General features: G+C 42.9%; 1 long non-coding RNA gene across 1 annotated transcript; it reads right to left on the bottom strand.

Annotated features, from left to right (window-relative positions):
- Positions 1-218: 218 nt before the first annotated feature.
- On the bottom strand, positions 219-18,125 carry LOC308223058. The gene is made up of 3 exons (XR_013957237.1): positions 17,966-18,125; positions 5,494-5,669; positions 219-350 (listed from the first exon to the last, which is right to left on the bottom strand). It is a non-coding gene; the product is annotated as an uncharacterized lncRNA (long non-coding RNA).
- Positions 18,126-20,543: the final 2,418 nt, after the last annotated feature.

Here is a 20,543-nt window from a genome sequence, read left to right as displayed (position 1 = left end):
CTCTACTTCAAGCAAAGTAACCATGCAAAATTAAATTCAATTCCATCCCAATAATTATTAAAGCACACCAATAGATCTTCCTTTATTTATTTTTGCAAGATAGAGGCCAGTGATGTTAACACCAAACTAGAATTCAATCCAATATAGTAAAATTCATCATAAATCTAGACTAAGTTTAGCAGCTGACTTTGTAATTGCTATAAATGAGACTTCACAGCCTCTGCAAGACTCATAGCAGAATCTATGCAGCCATCAAAGTTGGAACGAGTAAATCCATCGCCCCCACAAACCAGGAGAGGTTGAGTATGAAGAATCATTTGTCCCAGAGAATTTGGCACAGCTTTTGTAACCTGCAAAAGAAAAGCATACATGGAGATGGAAAATAAAGTGTTTTCTTTACCTGAATTTCACACCAGAAAGGTCTGTATTCCTGAGAAACATGCCTTCAAACAAAGCACCCCTTCCATCCCAGACTGTAGGTCCAAGCATCAACAATCAGCATACTATAGCAAAATATGTATTTGTCTTCTGGAGTTAAATAATTAAAATAAAGCTTTTCTATATGTGGAAATTTAGAAACTTTACAGCCCTGCCTGTCTCATTCTCTGTCAGTCTCAGCAGAAATGAATTGCCTGACCCTGGATAAATGAGGCATGGAGATCTCTAAGCCAAAAGGTATGAAGATAAATGATCTCACATCAGTAAAGGTGGGCTTGTAATAACTGTCATGATGACTTGCCAATGCTCCATGTTGCTGAATAAGCATATATATAGCCTTGGGACAACCCACCCTGTCTCCAGCTCTGTTATGATGGTCTCCTTTTTCATCTGAGTAGCACAACAAATTTTAGACACTGCTAGAGATACAACCAACACCTTCTCTGTAAGTAGCATGGGACAAGTTCTGAATAAAGTTGTTTTGATAAATATTTAATGTCATTCTCAATATATGCACTCTATTCATTTTCAATATAATTTCCCTGGCACTTCACCCTCAATTAAACTTTTATCTGTGGAGTGGCAGCTCTTGAGCAGTTCTGAGTAATATTTCTAAAAGGGAATGGACGTTGCCTTGGCCAGTACCTATTAATCTGAAGCTACCTGGAACTCATGTGGAGAACAAGACCTTTTGATGTTGTATTTCACAACAAATACCAAAGTATGTCAAATGGCAGAATAAAAGTATACATCATATGTGTTTTTACCATGCTTGACTGTGTCACACATTGTTGTAGCCTGTTTCAAACCTGAGTGTCCACACTGCACTAAACCAGTGCATCCCAGAGCAGCACTGGTGACTCTCAGAATGAAGATAAGGCAGCAGCAATGGCCTAAAGGTAAACATGAGAGCAAGGCAAACTCTGGCAGAAAGGCTAAAAAAGATAATACAATGTGGGACAACTTGATGATGAAGTGATCAGAGGAGGAAGGTGCAAAGAAATAGTCTGAGAAAAGGAAAAAAACCTCACAAGACCCATAAGGATGAAATACTGAAAAAGAGGAAAAACTATCTAGAAAGCCAGAGAGAAAAAGATGAAAGAGTAGGAGCACAGCAGTAGACCAGCAATAGTGATCAAACCATAGAGATCACAAAGCATGATGAGCACAATTTTTTTTCAGTCGTTTCTTGACTTTCTGCCTTTGATCCAAAGATATGTTTTAGATTCAAACATATCTTTTGGTCCAAAGACATGTTTTGGATTCCTGTGCAGTAAACCGTTACTGTATCCCATCATACAACTGCCAGCTTTGGTGAACAAGACCTAAAGTCCAAAGCATCCTGTTCAGTCCAAGGAAATTTTCCATTGATTCAAATGTACACTAAGCTAGCCATTACCATTCTGTTATCTGCCATTTCCAAGTACGAGTCGGCTGCAAAACACTCACATTTATGTTACTGGCTGCATTTTGTGTCACTGGCATGTTAGCATCTCTTTAAAGGAGGTAATTACCGGAAATCAAGTTGTAGCCAGTTGCAACCAATTCTCCATTATTTAACTTAGCAGAAGAGTCTAGCCATGTATGGTAAATCCAGCTGGAGATTGTCTTTCTCAGCACTAATTTTAGGTCAGTACTTTATTCCCGATGTTTTCTTACAGATTGAGGTCACTAAGCATAAACAATGAAGAAAGGTTTAGCAGAAAAAGGCTTTTGAGTGTCCTTCCTTCTTGACTACCCAGTGCGTATTTGATGCTGACTGTACCGAACAGCTTCTGGTTTGTCATACTGGTTTGACCACAGGATCGGTATCTTCACATTTCAGCCTGCATCTTCTTGCCTGTGTGGAAGATTTTGCGCTCAAATGTAGTAAAGACCACACTCTAAATATAGGGACTCGGGAAAGAAATGATCCTGCCCCTTCTTTTAAGTTTTTCTGAAGCTGTTGTTCAACATAAATTCCAAATTACCTTCAGCTATATGGCCCAGCTGTTGGATCTCCATCCTCAAAGACTTCAAGACTCAGCTAGACAAAGCCATGGTTGAGGTCACCTAGCGCTGGTGATAGTTTTGCTTTGAACAACAGGTTGGACCAGAGATCTGAAGAGGTCCCTTCTGACATCCCCTCTGAAGAGGTCAAATTTCTGTGACTCTGTGTTTTCCCAGTATCTCTTATACATATAAAGTGACTCTGCCAAGGGAATATGATGGTTTAGGGACTGTTGGCTCTGAATGCTAATAGTGTCATAGTGTAATTATAGCAGAGGATCCAGAACTGCAGCAGTAGGAGTCTGGAAGTCCTAATCCCTCATCTGCCATGGATAATTATAATGTCTGCATTTTAATCCCAGGATTGCGTTTGGCCATGTGAAGGATGTTACAGGCAGATTTAATTAACAAGTAGGATAAATCCTGTCTAAGAGTCAAGGGAAACATGCACCCATCTTATCAGTTCCCTTTGCTTCTGTGGCAACAGCTTATTATAACTGAAAGCAAATATAGCTTTAAGAGAAAGAGGGAGCTCTGTCCCAAATATTTAATTTAGGCAGTGATTATTTTATAGGGTGGCATTAGAGATCTCTTTATTGAGATAACGGATCTGACCTACACTGACCTGTTTGCAATCTAAGACATACTGACATTGATCCACTGAACTAAAGACTGGTGATAATTCCTCCTGTGACACAGCCATAAAGCACAAGCAGCTGATGAAGTCAGTGGTTTTGGTTAGTAGCAGCATGGCCAAAAGCAGGCACAGAGGCAGTAGAAAAAAGTCGGAAGTAAAGTATCATTCAGCGGTATCATGTCTGAATGTAATTTTTAAAAAGATAAACAGGACACACACGTAGTGATTTAGGGAGAGAATAGTTTTGAAGCAATTGTGGAAAATCAGAGTTCATTCCTACAGTCACTGTTCCAGCTACCTCTAAAAGATGAAGTAAAAGATACACTGTTATAGTAACTCCTGTATGGCCATAATTTTGAAAGGCTTCAAAAAGCACAGTTGTTTGGTAGAATGCAACAGAGAATGCAGTATTTTTTATTCAGTAGCAAGAAATTAACTGCCATTCTTGTATTTTCCCTTATTAATTCAGAAAAGAGATTTAGAGCAGCCCTGCGGAGAAGGACTTGAGGGTGTTGGTCGATGGGAAAATGAACATGAGCCGGCTTCCGTGTGCACTTGCAGCCCAAAAAGCCAACCGTATCTTGGGCTGCATCAAAAGGAGCGTGACCAGCAGGTCGAAGGAGGTGATCCTGCCCCTCTACTCTGCTCTTGTGAGACCTCACTTGGAGTATTGTGTGCAGTTCTGGTGTCCTCAACATAAAAAGGACATGGAACTGTTGGAACAAGTCCAGAGGAGGGCCATGAGGATGATCACGGGACTGGAGCACCTCCCGTATGGAGACAGGCTGAGAAAGTTGGGGCTGTTCAGCCTGGAGAAGAGAAGGGTGCGTGGAGACCTCATAGCAGCCTTCCAGTGTCTGAAGGGGGCTTATAAGGATGCTGGGGAGGGACTGTTCATTAGTGCTAGGACAAGGGGTAACGGGTTCAAACTTAAACAGGGGAAGTTTAGATTGGATCTAAGGAAGAAATTCTTTACTGTGAGGGTGGTGAGGCACTGGAATGGGTTGCCCAGGGAAGTCGTGAATGCTCCATCCTTGGCGGTGTTCAAGGCCAGGTTGGACAGAGCCTTGGGTGGCATGGTTTAGTGTGAGGTATCCCTGCCCATGGCAGGGGGGTTGGAACTAGATGATCTTAAGGTCCTTTCCAACCCTAACTATTCTATGATTCTATGATATATGATGCATATGCTCACATGTCACTTTTGACACTATGGTAAAAGTGTAAGTAGTACAAGGAAAATACAGATTAAGCCCTTTCATTGCAGACATAAACAAAGTAGCTGACTTTGACAAATTTTATGATAGAGCTCTGTGATAGCAGCAGTATCTGGGGTGTATTAATTCTGTTTAAAAATACTTGTTACTTAGTACTCCCTTTCCAGAGGGGTAAACTAAGTGTCTGTCTATTGGAAAGACACTTGTGCTCACAAGTAGTTTGAAGCAGGCAGGTAATAGCACAGAAGAAAAGATCAGAAGTTGCAACCAAAAAAAGATAACGTAAGAGTGACAACTGTACAAAGATATTGTTACTAGCAAAAAAACCCCATGAACTGATAAAGAGCAACATATAAAACACACCATAATTTTTGTATGAGTCAGAAAAATAAACTTTGTGTTAATGAGACCAGGGTCCTAAACTGGATGCAGATCAAAGGGTATGAGCAGACTTTACAACAGTCATCTCCAGTAACTTTTCGAGATTTCATAAGAGGAAAAATTTTTAGGGGACTGCTTTAAGTAAATATTTTGCATCAATTTCCACATTGAATTTCACCAATGTAATTTAACTTAAGAGGCTTTGGTAAACACGTAGATACACTCCAATACTTCAGGAAACTGCCAACAATTTCCTTGGATTTCTAAAAGAAGTCTGTAAAATATACACATTTTGCTATTATTACTCTTAGGTAGTTTACTTTAAAATATTTTTCGCATAACATACTATTGAATTGAACTGGACCAAATCAAACAATAACAGTTAGTACGTCTGAATGCAAGGACTTCTGCTACTCTGTGGTAAACTGGGAATTTTGCTAATAATGCCACATACTTTCATATACAGAAGAGACAGATCGAGTCATATTTTTAAATATCAGCTAAAATCCCACTGAAGTATGTGGGATTTACTTCCTGTGCACTGCTCCTGTCTCTGCTTGCCAGGAGTGCTGCAATGTACTGTTGATCAAGCTCCACTACATAAAAAGATGACTAGAAATGATCTGGCTGTTGTTGGCCAGCCTTAGATGCTGTTCATGGCTACATGGAAGAATGTATTATGGATATCAAGCAACTATCCCCTTCCCTCTTGCTCACTGAGCATGAAAACCACTGAGTTGTATGACGCCCTGTTTCTTGTGATGCCCTGGAAGTCTGTACTACAGCACTATCCCAGCGGCATCTTCCCAGCTGACTGATACCACCTGAGAGTACCTGAGAGTATCTCCATTTCTGACACTTGACGCTGGATGGTTTAGGTAGGGATGGCACAATCCTCTCCAGGTAACTGAGAATTAACTGCTGCACCTCTGTAGGGTCTGAATCCAGGTATTCACTTCCAAATGTCACAGTTGTGTGAACTACAACTGAGGGCCCAATTTCAGGAGACTCTGAAATACAGAAGAGAGATGTTTTTGAAAGATTATTCGTTAATACCTGCCTTCCTTGCATGCTGACAATGTGCCTCTAGCCCAGGACTCAAGAACAAAAATATCTGTGGCACCACCGTGTTCTTCCAGCTGGAGAAAAACCACAAGGAGTAACAACACAAGTTGTTCACAAGAAGCACAGTGAAGAAATACAGGCTTTTTGCGAAATCTGTGATGGTTTTCCCATTGCAATAGCCCTAGTTCCACACATCTAGAGGAACCTCAAGGCATTCCCACACCCTGTAAGTAGCAGCCGGAAGGAGCAAGGAACACACTGGAAGTAGTCTTCCCCTGTTTCCTCCAAGACATTTCAACAGGCTCTACAAAGACGGCAACCACCTGGTAATTGTGGCAAACTGGCAAAAAGAGAACAACAAGAAAAAACACGTAATGTGTAGACATTTTTCATCCAGGTTTACAAAGTTAGAATTGCTGCCCCTACAACAGCAGTGCACTTGTAGGCATGTGGCTGCTGCCACCCATCTGCAAAGTACTTGGGTTGGAGGTGAGGCTTCTCAAGGGGCTACACTTGCATCTGGAACTCATGTCATCACTGGCAATGGTAAAGGGGAAACCCTTCACCAAAGGCTGAAACTCACCTAGCTGTGTGGTAAGATTAAGGCATTTACCATGCAACAGTGTTTACATGGTTGAAAGGCTAGAATAAAACCAATACTTCACCTTCATGGAAGGGAAGAAGTGGAACAGAAGCCAGGGCAGGTTAGATTGAGAAATCAGCACTTCCTTTTGTCCTGCACAAGTGAACACAAATTTTGCTGCTCTAGCAACTTCCAGGAAATTGATATGCATTCATTGACATGTATGTTTTGGGGAGTGTGAACTTTCAATAACTTCTGCCCTCAGGCACCTACGTGCAAATGAGCAAACCCCCCCCCAAAAAAACAAAAACAAAAACAAAACAAACAACAAAAAAAAAAACAAACAAAACCAAACCAAAACAAAACAAAAAAACCCAATTTGTCCCTTAAAAATCAACCACGCTGCAGTGTCAGGGGAGGAACTGAAGGCACCTCAAGCACTGATGTTCACCCCAGCAGATTTAGCTAAGCTTTGTTACAACTGGAGCTGATTGTAGGTGCTCTACAGCAAGGGACTTTGGTCCCTGATGGCATGTTGGCTTGGCAGTTTACAGACATCTGGACAGCCAACAACCAGTGGCCAGAGACACTGCCTAGAATAGGGGATTTTCAGGCTCAGTGATTTCCCTGTGCCAAAGCATGATGAGGACCTAGAAGATCCTTGTGTGAGCCATTCCTGCTGGGGTTGTTTCACTTCAAATGAGCAGGATGCATTTGCTGGTGCAAGGACACAACCTGGGTTCTGCTGTATTTCAGCTGGGAGCTCAAACTTGACAAGCTGGTTGTTAAATTAAGTGATCCCCTCTCACTCCGTCAAACTGAAATTTCACCTTTTGGAAGCTAAATGTTTGAATTAGCACATTCCTAGAAAAATATTTTAGTTTCAGCAAATGAGCATTTTATGACCAAAGGATCCACAAAGAAAGAGGCAGCTGAACACTTTCTGGCTAGTTCTGGTCATCAGGTACCAACCTTGATAGAACTCTTTATCTCTCTGTTGTTGATGCCCAGCTCCAGCTCCTCCAACTGGATATTCCCTTTGAGAAGATGACAAATTCCAGCTTTTCAAAGGCAACCGAAGTGTCTTTTTTGATAAGCTTTCTGTCCTGGGCTGATACTTCAGAATACTGAGGTGCAGCAGTACCAAGTCTTAGCACCAACAGCAAGCATGAAAGCAATGGCTTTAACTTCCTTAACTTAAGGAAGGATCCCTTAATGAGCCTCTTGGGTGGGCAGCTCAGTCTGCCCTTGCTCTCAAAAACTGGGAAAATGTGGCAAAAATGGTGGGAAAATGTTTCCTGGTTGTGTTCAGAAATGTACTCTTACGGGCCATGTCTGCAGGCACCAAGCCATGGTGCTGCTTTTTCTTAGAGTTCTCTTTTTCTACATAAGGCATTCCTAAGAGCAGAAGATCACTCACTTCACTCCCTGGGTTGGGCTTGCAAGCTCTGTTTTCAGCAAGTACTACAGCTCTTTTCCAGAGTGATTTCCTGATGTGTCCAGAAACTGAGTTTGTTTCCTATAATCTGAGGTGCTGATTTTGCTCTTTGTACCTTGGCCTTGAAAGTAAGCCTGAGCTACCGGGGATGGACAGGCCCAACATACCCGCCCAACAATGGATTTGGGATGAAGGCAAGGCAGATCTGGGGACTAAGTACTACGAAACAAAGATCACTCTTGTCTAGAATCAGAGTCAACCAAAGAGGCCATCTTCTTCCCTGAGCTCTGATTAACCGATTGCCTAACATCCAGCCTCAGCCTCATCTTCCTGAGATTTCTCCTACCACCCCAAAGCCTGGTTTCACAGGCTAGCACAACGCATATCTCTGTTCACACAGCTTTCCCAGTTGTCTGGAAAAACACCAGAAATGCTACTCAGTCTCTCCTTCCCATTTTGGGGGAGAAAACAGGTATTCTGACATTCTTACATACAGATTCAGGGACAGCAGACCAAGTAGGGAAGCCTATTAGGTGCGTTGGAATTTATTATAGTGTGCATGGTAATCTGGCAAATTCTTCCACATAAACCTGGCAAAAAGGCTCACTAAAAGACATCTAACTTTTTAATAACATAAATACTCATTGCTTGCTATGACTTGTTATAGCCAATGGTTCTTGGACAGGGCCGCCTTCTTCCAAATCTCTCATCTCTTCCACAGCATGTACAAAACAAGTTTCAGGAAAACAGGCAGTTTGTTGAGTTTTTGATTTCTCCTTTGAGCTACTGATGGCTTGGAGAGCTTCCAGAGGCCACTGAGTCACAGTCTTCCAGTACTGAAATATGCAGCCTGCAAGGATCAAGTTTAGCCTGAAGCCTTTTTCTTTCTCCTGCAAAAACACTGGCTTAGAGGGGACACTTTTCCCTGAAAACAATGGGTGTATCTCACCCTTGATGCACTGGGTATGAGCGACTGTTCAGCCATTGCAGAGATAAAACCATCATTTTTCTCCCTATGCATTTAGATCAGGCTGCAACAGTCAGCTTAAAAATTATAGCTTCTGGTAGGGCTTCTCATGAGATTTTCATTTCTTTTATCTGTGGCAATAATGCAAGCCATCTACAGTCATGCTCGTAGATGACAAAGTAACATGGGAGATGTGGGAAGCCCAAGAACACTTGGCAGTGTGAGGGGTAATGATCTAAGGGTGAATGGAAGCAGAATAAGAGCTTTCAACCTCTCCCAGTTCTCATCCCAGCTGCATGGCAATTAGTCTGATCAGTTGATGCGGTGGAAGGCATAAGATGCCAGGTAGATCACACCTTGAATGAGATGGCAGAGTTGGCTGTAGCTTATACCTACTTGCTTAATGAGCAAGGAGCCACCCTGCCAGAGTTGGCAGCAGTTCCTGAGGGACCCCACTAAAAAACTACAAGCAATGAGCTTGTGCCTGGCTCTCCTTCCTTGTGAGCTACATCACCACAGTGGCAAGATCTGGTGCCTACCCCCATCCTTTCTGGTCTGCCTCTGTTAATTTGCACCAGAAAGAAAGTGGCTTTTTGTGCAGAGACCCTGTTGAGGCTGCAGCCAGGAAGGGAAGTGCTGGTATCATTCTGTGCAGCAACAGCAGTTTGGCAGACATAGTTTGTGCCCAAGCTTCGAACTTTCCTCCATGGCACAGGGAATAAGCAATACTCTAACTACAGATTTCCTTCACTTCTGCATTAAGCTTTCCTCATTCTACTGTTAATTTCTTTTGCTCTGCTGCATTGCACAGGACCAACACAAGATAGTAGATGCAAAGCGTTAAATGTGAAAATAAACACTTAACTTTCAAGGTTCATATAAACAGAAAAGAACTGCATGATTTCTGGCTGATCCAGCCCAGCATCCACTCTGTGACAGGGAAGGTGTCGCAGCAGCTGCTACATCCCTGCTGGGCCCGGCAGCAGTAGCTGAGGCTGTGCAGACCCTGTAGACTGTGGAGCAGCTTGTTCATGGGTGTCGTGGTTTAAGCCCAGGCCGTAAATCAGAACCACGCAGTCTACTTCCCCCCCACACCTTTCTTCCCTCCGCTTCTGGAGGGACGGGGAGGAGAATCAAAAGAATGCAGCTCCCACGGGTTGAGATAAGAACAGTTTAATAACTAAGGTATAACAGAAATCACTACTGCTACCACTAATAGTAATAATGATAAAGGAAATAACAAGGAAGAGAATACAACTGCTCACCAACTGGTACCTCACCTCCACCCCGCAGTGATCCAGCCCTTCTGGGCCCTCTCAATTCTACATCCTAGGCATGACGTGCTGTGGTATGGAATACCTCTTTGGCTAGTTTGGGTCAGGTGTCCTGTCCCTGCTTCCTCCCGGCCCCTCCTCCTCCCTGGCAGAGCATGAGACTCACAAAGTCCTTGATCAGTCTAAACATCGGTGTTATCAGCTCTGTTCCCAGGCTGAAAGTCAAAAACACAGCGCTGCAGCAGCTACTAAGAAGGAGAAAAACTGACTGCTACTGCTGAACCCAGGACAATGGGGATGGGAAGAGTGGTGGAGCCAGGCTCTGATGTGGGCCCCAGATTTAACACGGCCACCATCTTTGGGATGTCTTGGCCATCACCACTATCTATATGCAATCATTCTGAGCAGCCTCCAAAGCTAAGCAAAGTAGTAGAGATGAACAAATCCCTTTATTTTCATCTCAAAGTATGAAGTTCCACCACTCCCCCACAGAAGAGTCTAGTTCACAAAGACCTTATGGGAGATGCTGAAGCACCTTAGAGCAAAAGTCCAGCTGCACTGTCAGTCTGATCAGCAGTGTCTTCCCCTCTTATCAAGTCTGAAACCACATACAAGGAAAAGGAAAATGGACGAATTGAAAATACAGGAAATAAAACAAATGCAGAATTAAGTAAGCGGGGAATTGAAAAGTGAGGTTCTAACTGCATCTTTCACATCCTAAAGGGAAGGTGACACAGCCAGACTTTTCTTAGAAGTAAAAAGCAAGAGGACAAGAGCCAATAGGCACAACTGCAACAACAGAAAATCCCAACTGGACATAAGGATACAGCCCTTTCCCATGGGAGTGGGGCATTCCTAGGATGGGGCCTTGAGTGGTGGTGGGGTCTCCATCCTTGAGGTCTACCCTGATTCACCTGGACACCTGCTGTAGCTGTGATGTTTGCTCTGCTGGGAGCAGGGTCAGACCAGAGGCCCCAACCCTGCTGCCTCCAACTGGGGCCTGGTAGGTTTGTATAAGCTCATGAAAATAGACGAGGAAGACTTCCAACACTGAGTAGTCTGAAGTAGGAGCTGCCACAGGTAGAAGACATATGAACTATCTGGAAGAGTTGTCAAGGACAGAAAGCATGAAAGCAATTAGAGCTCACCATACACTGCACTTCAGCCAGTTATAACTGAATTAAGCACTAGCAAAGTCTCCCCATGTTGAACTCTCTGGGGAAACTGAATTTTAACCTACAACCTGGAAATGAAGGGAAAGATGTTTGGAGTGTAAGCAGAAGGTGGCCATCAGCTTCTTAACGTTTTGGGACTGTCTCAACACTCATCATTAAATCCCAGCTGGAAGAATCACACAGGCTGGGTAAAAAAAAGAGGACACACTGCTGACAGCAAGAATTTATGCAGGATTAAGCCTGTTAGGAGTATTAGCTTTCAGGAAAAGGATGGGGCTACTAAAAGATGTCCCGGGAAAAAGCATAGAGAACGAAGATCAGAGCCACATCCCCAGCATAGTGGCTTGTGGCTCAAGAGCATCTGGCATCAGAAAGGTGGTTCCTAGCTTTGAATAACACATTTATCGTAGGATAATAGGTAGGATACAAGAGCATGGTGTTCTGGGTGAAGCTGCTCAGCAAAGCTGCTTGGGCTAGAAGTACAGCTGTCACTATTATGGTGGGATAAAAAGACTTGTGGGCAAATTCCTCCACGCACTCTGTACTGCAGGACAGTGACAATATGAACAGCCCCTGGTGCCAAGTCCTCCCATGAGGACCTTCTTCTGTCCTTGGAAGTTCACAGACAATATTAAGGGTTTAAAGCCAGCTTCTGTGGTGGCCATGTCCTCCTTACCACCAGTCTCAGGGAAAGAAGGGTAAGGAGAGATCACCAAAGCATAAACACCTCAATAAAGCAAAACATAACTTCTGTCCACAAAAATCTTCCTCCTCGCAAAATGTAAAAGCTACTCTTCCCTGGTGAATCTATGCCAAGGTCAGGAGGGGGCTGGATTAGATGACCTTTGAAGGTCCCTTCCAACTCAAACTATTCTATGGTTCTGTGAAAACCTGAAGTCAGAACAGATACTGATAAAAAAACAAGACATGGTTTTGCTTCCTGCCCCTCAGGATTTTTTAATCTTGCTGGGGAGATGTGTTTTGCCATCCAAAACCCATTCTGGTCCTGGGTAGCATGAGGAGAAGCGGAAGGGCTTCATCACTGCCACACCAAACAAACCCTCAAAGCTAGGCTGTAAAGGAAATACTGCTGGATTAACACGGAGGGCAGCATAGATGCTGGAACTGTATCCCTACTCCCTGGGAGGGGTCAGCAGGCTGCCAAAAGACATGCATGCAGGCTTTATAAAACTGTACCTAGAATAAAAAAAAAAGAACAGTGATTAACTTTACCACACCTAGCAAGCAAGCGAAACTGAGGTTTGCTTTCAAAATGCCATGCTGCTATTTAGCAAAACAGTTAGCAAGCTTTCCAAGTTATCCTCAGAAATTCTTGTGGTTCATAAGGTCCTGTATTCTCCCTGGAATAAAATCTGCTCTGTCTTGCAAAGCACATTTTGGAAGAGACCATGTAAAGAATGGCACTAACTTTTTTATATTCAGAAATTGAGTATTCCATTATCCTTACAGACAGCTTCTTACTAGTTTTCTAAAAGGAAGGCAGGGCAGGCAGGGGATTACGAAGAAACTGGCTATGTAATGAGGTGAAAACCTAAATAACTCTATAACTCTTCCACCTTCCTAAAAGTTCTCATGTCAGTACTTAGAAGATAAAGGCATCTGTATTTTAAAATTAAAAAGGATACTCAGGAATTAAACTGATCCTGAAAACCTGTAAGACGAATCTTCCCTTTAAATTATATAACCTTGCAATCCTGAAGCAAAAGATTCCATTTTTATCTGTCATCTATCTTTAGTTCTCCAGAATGTAAAATGATGCAAAGATTGCAGTATTACTTAGATAAGGCTTGAAATATTTTATACTGAAGAATTCCCACTGTCCCAATGACCAGCTATAAATATTTATGGGGTGTTTAAGGCAGCCAATCACACAAATATTTAATATTCATTCATACCACACAGGGAATTCAACATACAGTTCTTGTAGGCTCTTTCTTACGTAATGCTCAAGCACATTACCTTTGCAGAGACACAGTTTTAAGAACAGCAGCTGAGATCCTCAGCTGATGACAAAAGCCTTCCTTCTCAGAGGATCAACATGCTCCAGATTACAGTGGTAACAGCAGTACAAAAAAACAGAAACAACAGCTTTATTATTGATACTTCCATGTAAACCGTGAAGAAAACAGATGTCACCCATAGTTATCAGTAAGGAACTAGGCTGTATCACAATGAAGCCAACTAATGGTGGTATGTTGTGCTGCCAAGAAGAGCTGCCAGGGACTTCCCTGGGTGCCTTCCCCACCCAGCAGACTAAGCTGTGCCTGGGTCAGGCTCGCTACCTCCTCCCCATCACAGCAAGGGTTAGTCCATCACAGAAGACTCAATTCCTCTCTAACAGCATAAACAAAGACAAAACTCTGAGAAGTCATGCTGCTCTGTTTCACCCCCCTGGACTACCAGAAAGATGGCATGTTCACCTGGCTTGTTCTCCATTACAGGAGTTCATCAGACATGCTGATGAGAGTTACGTTGAATGCAAACTTATGATTTAAAGAATACCATTACACATTAGATGTCTGAAGAACCAGCAACCCTTGGGCAGTCTGCATAAAGAAATCAAGGGGAAAAGAAAAAGAGAGGGGATGCTGCCATATATCCTAGCCAGAAGAGGCGTTATGAGTCTGCAAGTGCCACGCAATAAGCAGCGATTCAGAGCTCTGCAGCTCATCACAACACAGCAAGGTGCCAGTGGTCCTGAGGGAAGTGTGCAACTCTAAGAGCAAGCAAAGGCTGAGATTTCTACAGAATTACAGACTGCAATTCACCAACTCTGCTAATGAACCCATTCTATTGTATAATTATATCAACGAGGCTGTTTCAGGTATTTCACTGATAAAATGTGAAACCTGTGTAAGAGAAAGTTTTATTCTCTGCTTTAATAAATGAGTCAAAGCAGGGACTACTATGTCTCATACAAACAAAAAGGACAGTTGGGACTTTCATAGTGAGGGCTAAACTTTCTCTTTTCTTCGAGGGCAACGCTACTTGCCTTTAGGTAGATGCCATATAGATGGAGCTATTTTTTTGGATAGTTACGTGTTTAATGAAGAGTCCCTTATCAGAAAGCTACAGTTATTTCGTTTGGATTTCTATAGTTCAATGCTGTTAACTAAAATGTTAGTATTTGAGGTGGTAACAAGGGTTAAATAAATCTCCTTAATTGTGGATACATCAAAGTATGTGTAGAAACATCAGAAAAATCAAATTTCTGTTTGTGTCTGATCCATTAGTAACTTTTACTTGTGCTTAGAGAACTGCAGCCACACTCCTCTATCTGTTAAGGATGTACACCATGTGATAAGCATTGCAGCCACATCTGATGGGCAGCAAAGCAATTTTCCCTCTTAAGATTATTGCAATGGAGGGATTCATGCATGCATATGCTTGAGAAATAACACACAAATGAATATACAGGGACCATTCAGACATCAGCTGGAGAAGGTGATGGCTTTTTTGGGGAGGATGACTACCCTGAAAGACCTCAGCTGCTTCACCCAGGAGATCCAACATAAATCTTAGCCTGAGCATTTCTGCTGTCTCTCTCTGAATGCTTACATTTCCATTTTCATCACCATCTTCTTCAGATGAATCACAATCAGTCAAGGCTGAAGAATGGAAAAATGCAAAGAATGATGAGTGGGGCATGGTGTTAAAATATCAGCAATGGGACCCCCCCCCAAAAAAAGGCGAACAAAAGACAGCAAGGTGCTGCTGTACATATCACTGAAATGTTCTGGAGGTCAGGACCGTGGAAAGAAAAATACAAATGGAAAATATTTGCATATGTGCTAAAACAAGCATAAAGGAACTTTATATTCAAGTGTTTTGGCTGCAGTACTCCGTACATGTAAATAAATTTCACACTCATCCCCTCTTGCCCATGATGTCTTGAAGTAGGTATGCGTGTGTGTATCTCTATTTTCAGCAGAGCTGTGCATGCATTTGAAGTGAATCGCTTGGTGACCACTTCTGATTTTTATACTTCTTTATGCCAGCATTACTGAACACAATACAGGCATGCTTTCCAACCCTCCTGTGCTCAGCTCAAGTGCTCATAGCCAGAAATACTGCTGCAGCTAACACATACTGCTGTCTCCCAAGTACTGCTTTTCCTGGAACAAAGTGTAAATCTGCAAAATGCAAGTTCATCGGAAGAGACAGCACAGTCAAGGCAGCTGGTTGGCTGTTTATATGTCAGAAGGAGAGACCTACCAGGAAGAATTCATTTTCAGTTGCTGGCCCCCAGCTTGTTTCAGCCCTGTGAAGACATGCAATTTGTTCTTGGAAAATTTTGCTCATATAAACAGATCCCTCCACAATATGAAGGAAATTTCAGTGAGAAAGGTATGTGTCAGCACTTATGTTCCGGTTGTTTCTATATATTAACAATGGCACAAATAATACACTTTCTATTTGGTTAAATTACATTTGGAGACAGCAAATACACCATATTAGCTATTCGATAATTCCATTATAATTCCATATCTGTTGCCAGCACTTTGAGCTAACATATGCAAGCAGTTGAGGAAAGGACAGATGAATTTCTGCCTTGGGCTGTCTTCTTTGGCACAGCTAGAATCAGGTAGCTGGGATGGACAACACCAGTAGGTGCTATCAACTATCAAGTACTTATCATCAAACACAACAATGGCAATATAATCTTAGATGCAAGAAAATCTCCAGCTGCACATTGTCAGTTACAAGGAAACAATGCCAGAGAAAAAATAAAATCACTCTGTATTTGGCTTTTCTTAGACTTTTTTTACATATTCACTATTGGTCCCTGCTAGAGAAAGCATATCAGGGTAGCTGCATCTTTATTTTGCTCAGTTCAGCCATTCTTTTGTTTCAAAAACTTTTCCCTCTTTTCAGACCAACAGGCTAAATTCTTAGGAAAAATAATAAAACTAGGCTTCCACAGTGGTGACTTGATTCATCTCTCCAACACCTTTGCTCCCAGCATAAACTGCTGTTTCTGGAGGCAATTCAAGAGCTACTGCTACCCAGCTGGCTTTGGTGCAAAGAAGGACATATTTGAAAGAGCCAACTTGAACTGTATGATCACCACAACAAGGAGCAGTGCAAGGTCCTGTGTCTGACACAGGACAACCCTATGCATCAACTGTGCTAAGCAACAGACCTTTCTGAAAAGACCCTGCTGGTTATTGGTGAATTGACGGTTGAATATAAGCCAGCAGTGCAAAGGTGGCAAATCACATCACATCAGGGCCTTGAACAACATGATAGAATCTTGCAGCTGGATCTAAATTCAAACTTCGCACGGGGGTAGGACCAGAAAACCTCTAGCTGTCCTTTCCAACCTGAAGGACTGTGATTCTTCAATTGGGAAAGGCAGGCAATGGAACAGGGGGCGATATCCACAGGCTGAACCTTGGGAAGTTCAGATTGAAGATCAAGAAGCACCTCTTCCTCCAGCGGAGGTGCAACCCCAGGACAGGTCACCAGCAATGTAGGGGATCTCCATTCTGGTTTTTTATTTTTAAGCTCAGATAGACTTAAGAACAGCTGCCCTGACCTTGTGCTAGCACAGTCTGCTGCGAATGGGAGCTGAAGCAGAGATCTTCAGAGGTCCTCGCCACTAGAACTGCTGTTACACTGTGACACATCCCTATGATAGCTTATTACATTAAATTGCATGTTTATGGTGAAAAGAGGGAAGCCATGCTCAACCTTATAGCTGTTTTCTAACATGGTGACAGTGTGTAGATATAAGGGTGATAGGCAAGGTTTTCAGTGCCCTGCCCAGACAGTTCTAATATAACTGATGTCTGCAGACTGGCCAGGAAACAACGAATCCCAGCTGAACAAGGAAGACTACAAACAGAAGTCTTCCAGGTCTAAACCTGAACATCCTTTAGCACAGTGAATTTGCTAATACTTAACAATTACATATAATACTTAATAATTACATATTTAGCAAAAGTCAACTATGAAAATCCTTCCTTATTCTGGGACAGTGAGTAACAGTGCTTTGTAGGTCACCACAAAGTTGAGTAGGCTTTTACCCCTACTTCACGGATGTGGTTAAATCTGGTCATCATTGCCATGTGAGCAAGTAACAGAACTGGGAAGTGGTTTCAGCTCCTAATGAACTTGATTAAACTCAAATGCTAGTGTTTTCTTCCTGAGCTACTTTGTGCCAACATACTCATGGTATATGAAATACATTTAATAAATAAAACATATACTTTCTCAAGTGCCATCTTCCAGAAACAGATGAGATGTGTCTGCCTTGTGGGCTGGTCTCCAAGCTTTACTGAGAAGCTGCACTTGTAATGGTGCAACCATTCCAAGGGTTGTCCGTGATTATAAAAGCACACTGGCTAACTCTAAATTAGACTGAATAGCCTCAATTATATAACTCATTACCACTTGCAAGCATGGTCTGTGTAAAGAACAGACAGGAGCTGTAATATAATGGATGATGGGAGATAAATTGGCACGTGTATGAATCAATGTTTAAACAAAGGAACTCCAGCTCTTTCTTGGAATAGCAATATTTTGATGTCTCAAATCCCTTGACACTGGTTTTATAAATGCAGTAACGTAAATCATGTGCTGGGTGGTGATTTTCTGAGGACCTTCCCACTTTCATTGTGTATTTTATTATAGGCCAATTGTGACATGAAATGCTATCCACTGTGGCGTGGAGTTAAATAATTGCTCTGTTGAGAATAGCAACACTCAATTAAACAGCATTTTTCATGATCTACACCCTCTATTGTCACTGTGCTTAAGGGAAATAATGGGAGCACTGACCTATATTGCGTTTCTTATTGTCAATGGAGATGAAGCGTATGCAGGGATTATCGGTGATGTACTGTGCAGCCCAGGGGACATCAATCCGTGTACCGGCTTCATAGAAAAGTCCCAGAGCGTAGCGGGAGGAGTAGCTCACAGATTCCAGTTGCTGCTTTTGACTTTCATTAATTACTGTGGAAAAAAAAAAAGTCAATTCCTCTTCTCTCAGAACATTAAATATGTGAATGCTGTGGTTAAGCTGATTATTCCTTCCTGAAAATGACCAGACTGCTAAAACTAAGAATTTAATATTAAGCCTAGTGCTTTGTAACATTTTTTCTGGGACACCACTTCATGAAGTTTTAATGGTGCATTATGTAGAGTATGGTCTCCACATGCAACCCTCCCCCATCTGGTGACGGCTTATCTCCCAGTTCTCCCCTAGCTGCTTCTGAGTTGAAATTTCAGTTATGGGTGACTTTTTTTCCAAATCTTTTCTCAAAGGGTGAATAAATGGGAATAAGTGGCTTGGGTTGCCTCTAGCACATCAAGTAAAATATTGTATAACTCTTCAAAACCTCAAATGACTTCACGTATCAACAAAATGAACACAAGGGACTCTTGAACCTCTGGGGAAAATAGCCCTGCAACTTCTGTGTTGCAATTCAAATGGATGTAGAAAACACTTCAGTACACAAAGGGCTCATAACGAAGTTCAGTTGCTTCAGCAGAAGGTACTTTAAGCAGTTTAAAACATTTCAGAGCAAATATGAATCCACTCCTCCCTATGATTAACTCTTATATCTTCTAATTACAGTAAGATCTGCTTTTTGCCTCAATTTTATAATCTTCATAAAAAGCTGTACAAAGTAGCATTAGCCCCACTGTGCATTCAAATACAATTCTATTTCATGCCAAAGAGAAGTACAACAGTTTGATTAATTGTGGAGTTAGGTACCACATCTCTTCTTACTACTGAATGGATGGCCAGTGCCTCTGCGAGCTGCAGCAGGATGTGCAAAGACAAAAAGTCACAGTGGTGTCCCGCTTGTATGTGAAACTGCACACTCAGTTGGGCTTGTTTGGAGATTTGATATTGAGAGGCGAAAGAACAATAACTGAGGTGCTTCATTTCATGTAAAATTCAGCTGACATGATGAATAGCTTGTATGAAGAAAGGAGCAGCTGACGGCTGTATCTACCATGGCACTTCCCACAGGCAGCAGGCCAGGTGTTGAGTGGTATCCTCAGAAAGACTTCAGCAGAAGTCCTGCCCCAAGACAGTCCAGCCTCATGAGTGGGGCAGGCTGAGGTGGGCTGGAGGGGACAGCTCGCCATGCAAGGCTCCACAGGTGAGAGGCATCTGCAGACTCATGCACACCAAGCTGGCCAGGAGTCACAGCAGTGAAGTCCAACTAGCCCAGTGCGAGAGCATCCAGCAGGTCAAGGAAAAGTATTATTACCCTCAGGTGAGGCCACATCTGGCACCTGGACACACTGCAATTTGCCGTGCCCCTCAGTACAAGGGAGACAACAACAAACTGGATAAAATCCTGCGCGGGGTCGCTAACGTGGTCCACTAAAGGGGATGTCCACTCCCAAGAGATCACCCAGACATGGCCCCAAACAACTTGCTGCAGCGTTGCACCTGCTGGGAGCAGTGTTAGGCTGCAGACCCAGTCAGAGTTGGTGGGACTGGGCGATTCTGTGTACCGTACCCACACCACAGCCACCTCCATCTGATTGCAGTTAAAGTGCTTTGAAGAAGAACGCTGGTGTGACGTGATCGTCTCATGACTAATGCTGCTCCTCAGAATTTGTGACCAGGACAACTTCATCTCAGAGTCACTCCACCAGCACATTCTCTCCCCAGAAACTGGTATCTCCTGCTGTGTCAAAGTGAGACTCTGGGAACCGGGGCTGTAGATCAAACCCCTGTTCATGGTGCCAGGATGCAGGCACTCCTGAGTCATGCAGTGCCAGAGAGGGGCAGGAGCCCAGAACCACTGGCAGAGTGTTTTCCAACAGTATACACATTTGAGAGCACATTCAGTCATGCTGAAATCCTCAACAACTGCCACAAACCTGCAAAACCTACCTACCACCAATATGCATCAAGCTCCATTCCCACCACCACTACTGGTATACTGCTTTCTCAAACAGCATCAAGGCTGCATGTACTCCTAATCTATTTACATGTCGATGACAACAAGCAGGGGAGAGTGTCACTCCTGAGCCCATCCTGGTGGAGAGGAGGGCTGGTGTCACCCCAGACCTTATCAACCTGTGGGTGACCACTTCAGTCTACAGGTTCTGAGTTCAAAGTCTTTGCCATGACTAGTCATGACATTCAGGCAACATTTCCATGTGGCCTTCCAAAATGTGCAGGGACACAACTCATGTCCCTGTTCAAGGACCTCTGACAGTCTCACTATGTAAGCCATCAAGCCTACTATGTCTCAGAAGCCTTGGTGAACCACCAGAGAAAGTTCACCAAGGATACCGAGGCCACTCATCACAGACAGGTGCCTTCTACAGGAGGATGCATGGTCTGCAGACTATCACAATCTCTCACCTGAAAACCCACCAGTCTACT

This window comes from Psittacula echo (genome assembly GCF_963264785.1).
Source record: "Psittacula echo genome assembly, chromosome: 6".
In the NCBI taxonomy this organism is placed as follows: domain Eukaryota; kingdom Metazoa; phylum Chordata; class Aves; order Psittaciformes; family Psittacidae; genus Psittacula; species Psittacula echo.
The sequence above is the reverse complement of the archived record's forward strand: the minus strand, read 5'-3'. Positions and strand labels throughout refer to the sequence as shown.